Source organism: Hyla sarda, chromosome 2 (assembly GCF_029499605.1).
Source record: "Hyla sarda isolate aHylSar1 chromosome 2, aHylSar1.hap1, whole genome shotgun sequence".
Lineage (NCBI taxonomy): Eukaryota > Metazoa > Chordata > Amphibia > Anura > Hylidae > Hyla > Hyla sarda.
The window spans coordinates 48,249,910-48,262,669 of NC_079190.1; the positions used below are offsets into that span (position 1 = coordinate 48,249,910).

Consider the following 12,760-nt stretch of genomic DNA (forward strand, 5'->3'; position numbering starts at 1 on the left):
ATAAGTGTCTAATCATGTGATGCATGAACACTGGACCCCTACCCCAATCTCTTGTACAGGGCCCAGTCTTTAGCTGCTCCACTCAGTCCCCTGAGTGATCTGGCGCCACCCCATGCTAAAAAGAATATCAGCCATAGCTGCTAGAAGGTCCTTTAAGAACCAGATTACATACATACAACCATACACAAAAAGCTCAAGTTACAGAATTCATATGTTCTAATTCCTATAACACAAATCTGATGTTTAATTTTGAATTTTGTGACTTTAAAAACATGTCATAAAGAAATCTCATGATGACAAATGTGCAATCTAATCCATGTAACATGAGTCTGTCCCGTCTCTTAGCATAGAAAGCAGCAGTCATATGCTGGGCATGTACTGACAGACATAGTGGAAGGTAAATCACACCACAGCCGAATATTCTCTGTCAGCTAGAACAGAAAAAAAGGAAACGGGGTCCTCCATGTGCCAATGGCAGGGAGCAAGCTATTGGATAGTACAAGGTGCCACATACTGCAAGGACCAAGAGACAGCCAAAGACAACTTCTGTGGATAGGAACTTTCTCAACAGTAAAACATAAAAAATAAAGTACAAAAAGAAAAAAGGCTGGTTCACACCAGTATGTCTTCATCATCTTGGAGCTGATTTTTGTCAGTATTTTTTTTTTGTGGTTCCAAAACAAACTTAAAAAAGGTGCAAATATTAGTTTTTTTTTTCTGTGTCTTTTCCACCTCTGATTTTGGCTGAAAATTCTCACCAAAATCAGCTACAAAATGAAGATCATATTTTGATTAAAATACTGTGTGGATCTTAACAAGTAGGAAGGTTAAATCAGCATTTAGATTTTTTTTCTTTAGAGACTTATAAATATATGTTTTTATAACCTGATCTATTCTGTAGGATAGGGATGTATGTATTGTGGATGATGGAGGAATATACCTACCACCCGTCCGGCTACAGAGATATCAAAGAACTGATTTTGCCAGGGTGTTGGATTTGCAGTGATTCTTCTTATGTAAAAATCAGGAGTGTGATAACCCGATTAAGAAAAATGCTATTTCAAAGTGTACCTATCTTTTAGGAAAACTATTAACATGTCACAGAGACACATAGAAAGCTTTGATTGGTCAGGGTCTCAGTGCTAAAAAAATAAACCAGAAAAAGCACGGCATAGTGCCCTTTACTACCCTGCGCTCTGTGATATCCATCCTGCGGCCCCATTATAAGTCTAAGCTGGACGAATAGCATTGAAAGCCAGGGAGTGAAGCGCACGCTACCCCCCCCCACTCCTGATTAGTGGAGGGTCTCAGCAACCAATCAAAATGACTGACATATCTAAAGTTTGCTAAATGACAGGGACACTTTGATATATATATATTTTTTTCACATTTGTAAAAATGCAGCTATATCCAGAGCTTGGAAGCCATTTATATACCGAATGACTTCAGCTTGTAAGAGAACATGAACCCATCACTGTGACTTCTGCTTTATTTTGGCTTTAAAAATTTTTGGTTTGATCTCTGTTTTTCGCAGTTAAACATTTTTGAATGTTTCATAAATATTACGCCAGTCCTTAAGAAAGAACAAAAAGAAGAAAAAAGGATTTAGTTTCTATTTCTACACTTGCTGAAAGATGAGCGAGTCTTGTAACATGTCTGGCCTTAAGTACTGTAACCTCAGCTGGTTGATATCCCATTCGAGAAAGTTCATCTGTCCAAAATGCCACAACTGGATCCATTTATCTCATTTCACCTACAGAGTCTTTCCACATAAATATCAGTCTTCATTCTCCAGACCCTCCAGAACAAAACTGAACACCATGACATGTCCTCAGAAAGACGTCTGAAACATGTCTAGTCTTCCATATATTGGAGCTCTGTCATCCCACTTTTTAATGATGACGAATGGTTTTCCTTCAGAACTTCTCTACGCAACATGACTCTTTATTCTTGCAAATCAGATAGCGTGTCTGGCAGTGGCTTATCTTCCATGGGGACAAAGCAAATCAAACATATCTGACTCTTCTCACCTCCAACATCTGCTGTCGGAGGATCCAAATATACTAGGTTGGTGGCTTCAGCCAGAGCTTTGTCTAATGTCTATGGGCAAGTTTAATCACCTACTTTACGGAGTTTAGTTGAATTTTACGATTAACCACTTAATGACCAGTGACTAATATGCCTAAGTGCCTAAGGAATTGTCACCCTGGCAAATTTACTTTTTAGGTAGGGTCACACGTGCCGTTCTTGACGCTGTGTATTTTCCTACCCATGGAAGTGAATAGGTATAAAAATCAGCTAAGTATTTTTCTACCCAAAATGGGTAGGAAAATACGCGGCAGCAAAAATACAGCACCTGCAACCCTACCCTAACAAAAGATATTTTGTCTCAGGATGCTTGATGATGTTTTTATTAAAAAAAAAATTTGCTGAATAAATAAAGTGCCCCAGAGTAAAACTGAAATGCTGGGTTCACAAAAAAAGGAATCTCCTGCTGGAAATGTGGTTGGAGATCCCGGGAGCTGCCAGTGTGGACAGTAGTCTTGGCTAGGACTGTGCAGACTGCATTGCTGTCGCCATAGACGGCAATTCATTTTTGAGCTGATCAGCCAAAAGAATTATCTTTTGCTGATCCTCTGAGAAATGCATTGGCGTCTATTTAGACACCAATTTAGTCCACACCGTCCCGGCGCCAACTGCTGTCGGCACCAGCCGGTCACCATTCCGATCATAGATTCATTTTGCATGATCCCAGCCTCAGGTTGGCTTTAAACATTGTGAATTTTTAAACCAACAAAGAATGAATATGAATCCTACAAACATTTTAACAGGACAAATCTCATGGCTATCATGGAAGAGACGAGTGTGAGAGATGGTAAGCAACAATGACTACCATGTAAATCTGATGGCTGCGATTACCGTTACAATTACTTGGTCATTGAAAATGGGACATTACCCTTGTACAGGTATATGCAATATTCTCAGAAAAGAAGGACACACAAAAAATCTTACAAATTGTTTGTGGAATAAAGGTGAAGGCCAAATTGATGCATGACACCAGTGCAAACCAGTTACATTGCAGAAAGAATACACTTGCTAGTCCTCAGCAAACCAGTATCTCCATAAAACTTCCAAGCTTATACGCAGCCGACAGGGTAAAAAATTTTTATAATAAATTCAAAATAAACCTGTAATATTTCATATGCAAATAATGTTTATGATTATGTGAAACCACCAGTAGATTACATAGATAGAAGTCAGGTATGTAAAACAGTCCTAACAGTAAAAGATCTGTCAAAAATGTATTTGATGTCAGAAAAATGTAAATATAATAAAGACATTAAGACTTACAGTCAACCCTGAGATATAGGAAAGGAAAAAAAAATATCTGCTCCAACAGCATAAGATATCTTTGTTCAAATTCCACTTTTTTTTTTTACATGAGGGAATAGTAGAAATAAAAAGGAAAGATCGGGGGGGGATTAGGAGACGGTAATGATTATTATTTATAATGACAGCTCTTTACTGTACCCTCCGCCTGACAGCACCTGTACAGCTCATGACCTCACCTGAGTCACAGAAGAAAGGATGTCTTCACGTTACTCATGTCCCACGTCTCAAAAAGATAAATAATTGGAGGAATATTCCTTTTATTAGATGTCTAGGGAAAGGATCCTGCCTCAGGGCGTGTAAAAACTGAGAGGTAAATCCACATTTGTCACGTTCCCTATACTTGATGGATTTTTCAGTCTTGTATAATATAGTGACTGCGCTTTAATGCTTATTTTGCTATAAACTATCCTAAAGAAACTTACAGCTGTCTCCACTACAAAACAAAGGCGTCTTAATTAAGAGCGAGGAGATCTATGTCGTAGCTTGGATCAGCCGCATGGCGTGAGAAGTACACCTGTCAGGAGGATGCAATCCTGATGGTTGGGATGTTCAATATAAGTGAGCGAGAGGGAAATCTACAAGTGCGTCTGGTTGCGTAATGGTATGAAATATGCAACAGGTAAAGTCCATTTAAAAATAATCTTACGTATTATGGTGCCACGTAATATCATGGAACAATATCTTTTTATTGATTTGGTGAGTAGGGCTGCACGATTTGGGGAATATGTGTGATTGCTATTATGGGATGAATATTGCAATTTCGATGTATGGCTGCAATATAATAAACAAATGGGGAAATCGCCACATTTCATGTTTAATTCCATTCATTTCATGACTTATACCCTCGTTTCATGTCCGATGCCCTTATTTCATGGCCATTCTCTTACCCCCATTTCATGTCCACTCCCCTAATTTTATCATAAGCATTCCCCTGGTATTATCATGAAATTAGAAGAATGGCCATATGAATGATGGGAAATGGCTATAGGAAATTCTGTGTTGATGTGGGCTAACCTCTCCCCATAGAGACCACAGGAAAATTCAGCCATGCCAAAAAAATGATGTGTGATCCTAGCCAAAGTCTGTCCTTTGAAATATGCAGAGGTTTCATATGAGTATCTGGTAGATCATATTTATTGGGTTTCTAATTACACCCAATGTATTACCTCAGAGCAGCAAACTGGGGGCTACAAATGACACATTCTCTATATGGCCATGTAGTGATTTTATACCAAAGTAGTCATACCAAAGCCAGAAAACAAAGTCAAAACTATAATGGAAACATTTCTGTTTTGGACCCACTCCTGATTTGGGTAAAAATAATGACCAAATGAATACTAGGTCTGAATCCAGCCACAAACTCTACACAGAAGTATGTAGATAAGACTTCGCACACCCCTTTAAAGTTGAATCAAGGTAATTTTTATTTGCAATCCAAAATTTATTTTAATGACGTTTTGGTCCACACTAGACCTTCATCAAATCTAGGAATTACATGAACAAATATATAACAAATAATATGTCTAGTAACGTCAAGGTCATGGAAAAAATAAAAATAAAAAGGCACTGATAGAAATAAATAGTACCACAAATATATTATAACTAGCATAGCAAAGTAGAAAGGAAATTGCTGTCTATAACTAGTTAGGTAGGTAACTACAGTATCAGAGTATGCTCTGTATAATTTAAGAAAAGCAGATCAGTATAAACCATGTAACGGCAAATTATATATATACATATACAGTGGTCCCTCAACATACGATGGTAATTCGTTCTAAACAAGCCATCGTTTGTCGAATCCATCGTATGTTGAGGGATTCGTGCAATGTAAAGTATAGGAAGCTGTACTCGCCTATCCCCGCCGCTCGCGATAGTGTCCTAGCCGCTCCCGATGGTGACCTCGGGCCTCCGCTGGGCTCTCCTGGTCTTCTCCGGTCCTCCACTGTCTTCTCTGGTCCTCTGCTGTCTTCCGCAAGGCCTTACTGGGCCTGTGTAGTGATGTCATTACGCTGCTGCGTACGCTATTCCTATTGGATGACGTGCGCAGCAGCGTATTGACGTCATCGGAGAGGGCCGAGAAGACACCGGAAGACCAGTGCTGGACCCGGAGGGCACCCCGGAGCATCGTGGAGTGGTAAGTAATACTTACCGCACCACACGGGGAACATTAAGCTGCTATCCAGCAGCAGCTTAAGCATTTTGCGCTGTCGGATAGCACTTAATGCGATGGCCCCGACATAAAAAAGCATGGTATGTCGATGCTGACATCGACATGCGATGGCCTCTGAGAGGCCATCGTATGTCGATTTGATCATATGTCGGGGCCATCGTAGGTCGGGGGGTCACTGTATATATACACATCCAACAACAGGGCACTCCCTCCGTCTGGAGAAGAAAAAGTTTAGTCTCAATGGGCGACACGCCTTCTTTACCATGAGGACTGTGAATTTATGGAACGGTCTACCTCAGGAACTGGTCACAGCAGGAACAATTAACAGCTTTAAAACAGGATTAGATACATTCCTGGAACAAAATAACATTAATGCTTATGAAGAAATATAAAATCCCGCCCCTTCCCGAATATAGCGCCACACCTCTACCCCTTAATTCCCTGGTTGAACTTGATGGACATATGTCTTTTTTCGACCGTACTAACTATGTAACTATGTAACAGTAAAATGCAAATAATATAGTAAATGACGCATACTGAGTGTACATTTTACCAAGCCAAAAAGTACAATCACAGAAATGGCTTGGTAAAATGTACACTCCCTCAGTATGCGTCATTTACTATGTTAATTGTTTTTTACTGTTATTGGATATATATACCATATTTATCGGCGTATAACACGCACTTTTTAGGCTAAAATTTTTAGCCTAAAGTCTGTGTGCGTGTTATATGCCAATACACCCCCAGGAAAGGCAGGGGGAGAGAGGCCGTCGCTGCCCGCCTCTCTCCCCCTGCTTTCCCTGGGGTCTAGAGCGCTGCTGTTGGCCCTTCTCACCCCTTGGCTATCGGCGCCGCTGCCCGTTCTGTCCCCCTGACTATCGGTGCCGGCGCCCCATTGCCGGCGCCGATAGCCAGGGGGAGAGAAGGGGCAGCGGCACCCATTGCCGATGCCGCTGCCCCGTTGCCTCCCCCCATCCCCGGTGGCATAATTACCTGAGTCGGGTCCGCGCTGCTGCAGGCCTCCGGCGTGCATCCCCGACGTCGTTGCTATGCGCTGAACGTCATGACGTCAGTGCGCCGCGCCGTGCATAGCAACGACGCAGGGGACGCACGCCGGAGGCCTGCAGCAGCGCGGACCCGACTCAGGTAATTATGCCACCGGGGATGGGGGGAGGCAACGGGGCAGCAGCGCCGGCAATGGGTGCCGCTGCCCCTTCTCTCCCCCTGGCTGTCGGCGCCGCTTCTCTCCCCCTGGCTATCGGCGCCGGCAATGGGGCGCCGGCACCGATAGTCAGGGGGACAGAACGGGCAGCGGCGCCGATAGCCAGGGGGTGAGAAGGGCCGACAGCAGCGCTCTAGACCCCAGGAAAGGCAGGGGGAGAGAAGCGGGCAGTGACGGCCTCTCTCCCCCTGCCTTTCCTGGGGGTATATCGGGGTATACACGCGCACACACGCACCCTCATTTTACCATGGATATTTGGGTAAAAAACTTTTTTTACCCAAATATCCTTGGTAAAATGAGGGTGCGTGTTATAGGCCGGTGCGTGGTATACCCCGATAAATACGGTATATATACATACATACATACACACACACACACATACACATACACTTGCTGTTACATGGTTTATACTGATCTGCTTTTCTTAAATTATACAGAGCATACTCTGATACTGTAGTCACCTACCTAACTAGCTGTAGACAGCAATTTCCTTTCTACTTTGCTATGCTAGTTATAATATATTTGTGTTCCTAGATCTGATGAAGGTCCAGTGTGGACCGAAAAGTCATTACAATAAATTTTGGATTGCAAATAAAAATTACCTTGATTCAACTTTAAAGTGGTGTGCGAAGTCTTATCTACATAGTTGTTTAAGGATTGGGATTCCTAAACAACTTCATTTGAGAGTGACGTATTTCTACTTGAAATCTACACAGAGGTAGCCCTTGGCCAAATTTGAATCCATGATTACAGCGGTGCATGGCAATGCTAAACGCTGAAGCAGCCCTTTAGTGAGCAGAAGCAGGGTCATATTTTCTGGGCCCTAATAAAATCTGTTCTCACAATAACGACAGTCATAATTGAAATTCATGTGAAAGAAGGCCCTATTCAATGTGACTGCAACCTCAGCACTACCTTTAGCTACTACACCCCTGAGGAGCACAATTAGCATCAGCTACCTTAATTCTACTTAAACGTGGACCTGTCAGTTCTAATAGCTAGGGTGGACAAATACACCAGTGGATACTTTGTTTTTTGACACTGTCAAAAGCCTTTTGAAAACAAAAGTATTCAAGTCGTAAACTTAGTATGGAGACATACTTATAGTAAGGTTAATGCATAAAACGTTCATATATAGCAAAAAAAAAAAAAATAATCCCATTACCTGGCTCCTGGGATTTATCATTACTATCTATTGACTTTCTTTTAAGAAATTTTTTTTTTTTTAAGTTATTAAAAAAAAAAAAAAAAAAAAAAAACGAAGGAACTTCCAATCTTTAAATCGGTTTGTTTTATTTACTCCAGTTGACATCAAAGCGATCGGGTTTACAATTAGAACAGTATATCAATCGTGTGTATTGTGCCTTCCGGAGACATACCAATGTGTAATCATTTAATCATTTTCACGGCTATGAAGTCGGCTGTATTTCCACCCAAAATAGAAGTGGAGCTTTTTATGACCATTTAAACAAAAATGCTTAGAAGTGTGCACATCAAAAGATCAACACACACAAAGACATGTCGCAGCACACATAAAACACCTTGACATACAAACCATGTCCAGACCCAGCTATGTCAGTGTGAAATGTGGCTTCATCACCATTGTTAACCTGTAAGAACACTGCATCTATACAACGAGGTATCTATACATTCAGAGCCCATAAGAGGCCCAAAAAAAAAAAAAACGCTTATTGGCCAAAACCTTGACGTCAGAAATGTAAGGGTTTTGTAAGTTGTGTTTTCTTCTAAATCTACTGATGAAATATTGATAATTTGGCCAATGTGACTGAGAACATGTATTTTGGGGGGATAGTCTGTGACAGCAGGTTTATTAAAAAAATTAAAATGAGACGTGGACCCATTTAGGATTTTTAGTACATAAGTAGCTGGATCTTCACCTTTTAGTGTGAGAAGAAGCAAGTCAAGAAGTTCTTCAACATTTCATAAAGCTCAGCTTTTCATCAAGCAAAACCTAACATGTGTCCAAAAAGTCCAGCAAGACCACCAACAATACATGTACGTCTACTTGTGTTGACTTCTTTGGTGGCTCCTGATTGTCACTGAGGAGATCATGCTGAAGGAGTCTTTTAGGCAATGCTCCATGGGGAAAAAAGTATGCAATCCTCCAGAAGAAATAAAGTGCCTCCTACAGGTAACCCTAGAATTCAAAGACCAACTCACAAAAGAGATTTAAATCTCAAGGTCAAGGTCTAAAGGGTTGTCTGAGGACTTCTTTTAAATCTAAAAGTGGCCAGGCAGAAAAAATAAAATAAAAATAAAGTGTACTTGTCTGCTGTAAATACCCACTACCACCAGCACTGCTTACCACTCTCGTAGTGATGTCTTAACACAGACAAATAGCCTCTTTGTTTACCCTCGCAGTGGTGACCCACCTAATACAGTGATCGGCTGAATGGGCACCTACTTGAGACCAGAAAGTGCTGAGCAGCAGAAACGGGCACTATCGGAATGCAGCAGCGCGGGGTAAAGGCAGGCCCAGCCTGTGAAGCTACCTCCAAAAGGGGCTACTAAAGAGACAGCCTTCTTGCTTCAGAAAGAAAAACAATTTGCATACATTGGTAGCGAACAAAACTTAGGTCACTGGTTGGAAATTTATACATTGATGTTTATTAATATTTATTCTAGATATTTTTATATTGCATGTCCAGGCAGCCATAATTAACGCAACATAAGGATCAATATAATTGGTTCCTATTATTCTGATTGAAAATGTGGTTAAACAAGCTTTGCAGCTTAGGTCAACAGAAATAGACTCCACCTATAAAAAAAAAAACTAAACTTTCTAATACAATTGCAGTTTAATTTGTTACAAGACAAACAATATTCACATTTCACCTGTGTAAGTCAGGAGTGGATTTACTTTCCTTACTCTATATACAAGAGCCATGCACGAGTCCTAATAAATTCCATGTTCACTTCCTCTTCTAGTAGCATACGAGAGAACATAAGAGAATAGTAAACAATCCTTTACGAAAATAGGTGGTTAACTATAAAGATCTGATCTGAGTAACTAGAAGAAGCAAATAAATGTTTTGTAATGCTTTTAAGTCCTTTGTAATAAATCTACAGATTACTACAGAGAGCAGCGCGCCAAACATCCCGAAGTCCGTAAAGATCTGTCTGATCTGTAAAAATAAGTAGATAGGCCATAGATGAGATACAAGTTAGATAAAGGCCTCTGGCCCGTGTTACCTACACATCTTTAGACATATCCATTGTTGGGCTTTAAAAAGAAAAAAGGATGAAGAAAAAAGTCCACAAGCCATACAAATGCGTGGAGGTTTATAGGAGATTAAGCTGGCCAATACACATTAAATAGACGTCAGCTGAACGCTCTTTCTCCCGATTATCAGATAAACATGCAAGCTCAGAGGAGCATGTGTGTGTTCTGCATAAAAATGGGGGATAACCCTTTGGAAAGTAATCTATGTCAGAGGGGTTCTCTCCTCCTAGAACAAAAGGAATGGGGCAATCGAAAGTAGACATGCTTAACCCCTTAAGGACCCGGGCTTTTTCCGTTTTTTCATTTTCTATTTTTCCTCCTTAACTTAAAAAAATCATAACTCTTAAAAATTTTCAACTAAAATTATATATAATGGCTTAATTTTTGCGTCACTAATTCTACTTTGTAATGACATTAGTCATTTTACCCAAAAATCTACGGTGAAACGGGAAAAAAATCAATGTGCGACAAAATTGATGAAAAAACACTATTTTGTAAGTTTTGGGGGCTTCTGTTTTTACGCAGTACATTTTTTGTCAAAAATGATACCTTATCTTTATTCTGTAGGTCAATACGGTTAAAATGATACCCTACTTGTATAGGTTTGAATTTGTATCACTTCCGAAAAAAATCATGAATACATGCAGGAAAATGTATACGTTTAAAATGGTCATTGTTTGACCCCTATAACTTTTTTATTTTTCTGTGTTCAGGGCGCTTTGAGGACTCATTTTTTGCGCCGTCATCTGAAGTTTTTAGCGGTACCATTTTTGTTCTGATCAGACTTTTTGATCACTTTTTGATCACTTTTTTGTGGTATAAAAAGTGATAAAAAATGCGCTATTTTGGACTTTGGAATTTTTTTGTGCGTACGCCATTGAACGAGCGGTTTAAAAAGCGGTATATTTTTATAATTCGGACATTTCCGCACGCGGCAATACCACATATGTTTATTTTTATTATTATTTACATAATGTTTTTTTTTTTTTTTAGGAAATGCCGGGTGATTCAAACTTTTATTAGGGGAAAGGATAATTGAAAGGGTTAATGATTTTTTTACACTTTTTTTATGCAATATTATAGCTCCTATAGGGGGCTATAACATTGCATGTACTGATCTTTTACACTGATTGATCCCTCTCCATAGGAATGGATCAATCAGTGTTTTCGGCGATTGAATGCTCAAGCCTGGATCTCAGGCTTGAAGCATTCATTCGGCGATCGGACAGCACAGGAGAAGGTAAGAAGACCTCCTCCTGTGCTACAGCTGTTCGGGATGCCGCGATTATACCGCGGCGATCCCAAACAGCTCCCTGAGCTAACCGGCACATTTTACTTTCGTTTTTAGCCGCGCGGCTCAGCTTTGAGCACGCGGCTAAAGGGTTAATAGCGCGCGGCACAGCGATCAGTGCCGCGCGCTATTAGAGGCGGGTCCCGGCTTCACTATGATGCCGGGCCCGCCGCGATATGATGCGGGGTCACCGTGTGACCCCGCGTTATATCGCAGGACCGGGACCCAGGACGTACTCATACGTCCTGGGTCCTTAAGAGGTTAAAGGGGTACTCCGGTGAAAAACGTTTTTTTTTTAAATCAACTGGTGCCAGAAAGTAAAACAGATGTGTTAATTACTTCTATTAAAAAATCTTAATCCTTCCTGTACTTATTAGCTGCTGAATACTACAGCGGAAAATCTTTTCTTTTTGAAACACAGAGCTCTCTGCTGACATCACGAGCACAGTGCTCTCTGCTGACATCTCTGTCCATTTTATGAACTGTCCAGAACAGCATATGTTTGCTATGGGGATTTCCTTTTACCCTGGACAGTTCCTAAAAATGGACAGAGATGTCAGCAGAGAGCGCTGTGCTCGTGATTCAGAAGACAGCTCTGTGTTTCAAACGGAAAATTATTTTCACTGTAGTATTCAGCAGCTAATAAGTACAGGGAGGATTAAGATTTTTTTTAATAGAAGTAATTTACAAATCTGTTTAACTTTCTGGCACCGGTTGATTTAAAAAATAAAATAAAATAAAAATTTTCACCGGAGTACCCCTTTTACCTTTCACTCCCCTGACATCTGTTGTCAAAGAGTGTGGAGGCCACATACATATGAGATGGTTGACCATTGTAAAATCAGTTGGTTCAGCCAACACATATCTAATGCGTAGGGGCAGCTAAGGCCTAGATGTCTAGCCATGTACTAGAGATGTTGGATAGACAAAATAAAATCTTTCCGATAACCATCCACACTTTTTTGTGACAAAAAATAGAAGTGCCGGTGTTTACTGAGGCCCAGCATTCTGCATATGGCTGAGATCACACGATGCTGGCAAGTCAGTACGTCCAGATGAAGTGTACACATCATCAGGGGGCTGGGCTTGTCAGGGAGGACAAGAAGAAGCCAAGCACCCTGGGTAAAACTGTTGTCTCGAGCCACACAGGATCATGGAAAAGCATAGGATAATGGGATAACATCAAGAAGTTCTAGGAGGCCTCCATAGATGTTACATCATAACCAATCCAACCAATAAAAGCCTTTTCCAGGCTTTTTTCGCTTCATTTTTAAAACCCAAAAATTATTATTGATGAAATGTGCATAGGCCCTATATGGCTTAAATGGTAGAATCTGTAAGGGGAGGGAAGGGTCAAAAGGAAGAGTTTTTAAAGAGAATAAAAGTCGGAAGTAGTAAGAAATTACAAAGCTCGCTGCACTCGGCTGCAGATAATCACTG

The 12,760-nt window shown here is 40.7% G+C and overlaps 1 protein-coding gene across 1 annotated transcript in view; it reads right to left on the minus strand.

The window, feature by feature from the left end:
- The window catches only part of MICU2 (mitochondrial calcium uptake 2), a 269,219-nt gene that overhangs the window by 142,030 nt on the left and 114,429 nt on the right, over positions 1 to 12,760 (minus strand). The gene's annotated exons all lie outside the window — the stretch shown is intronic.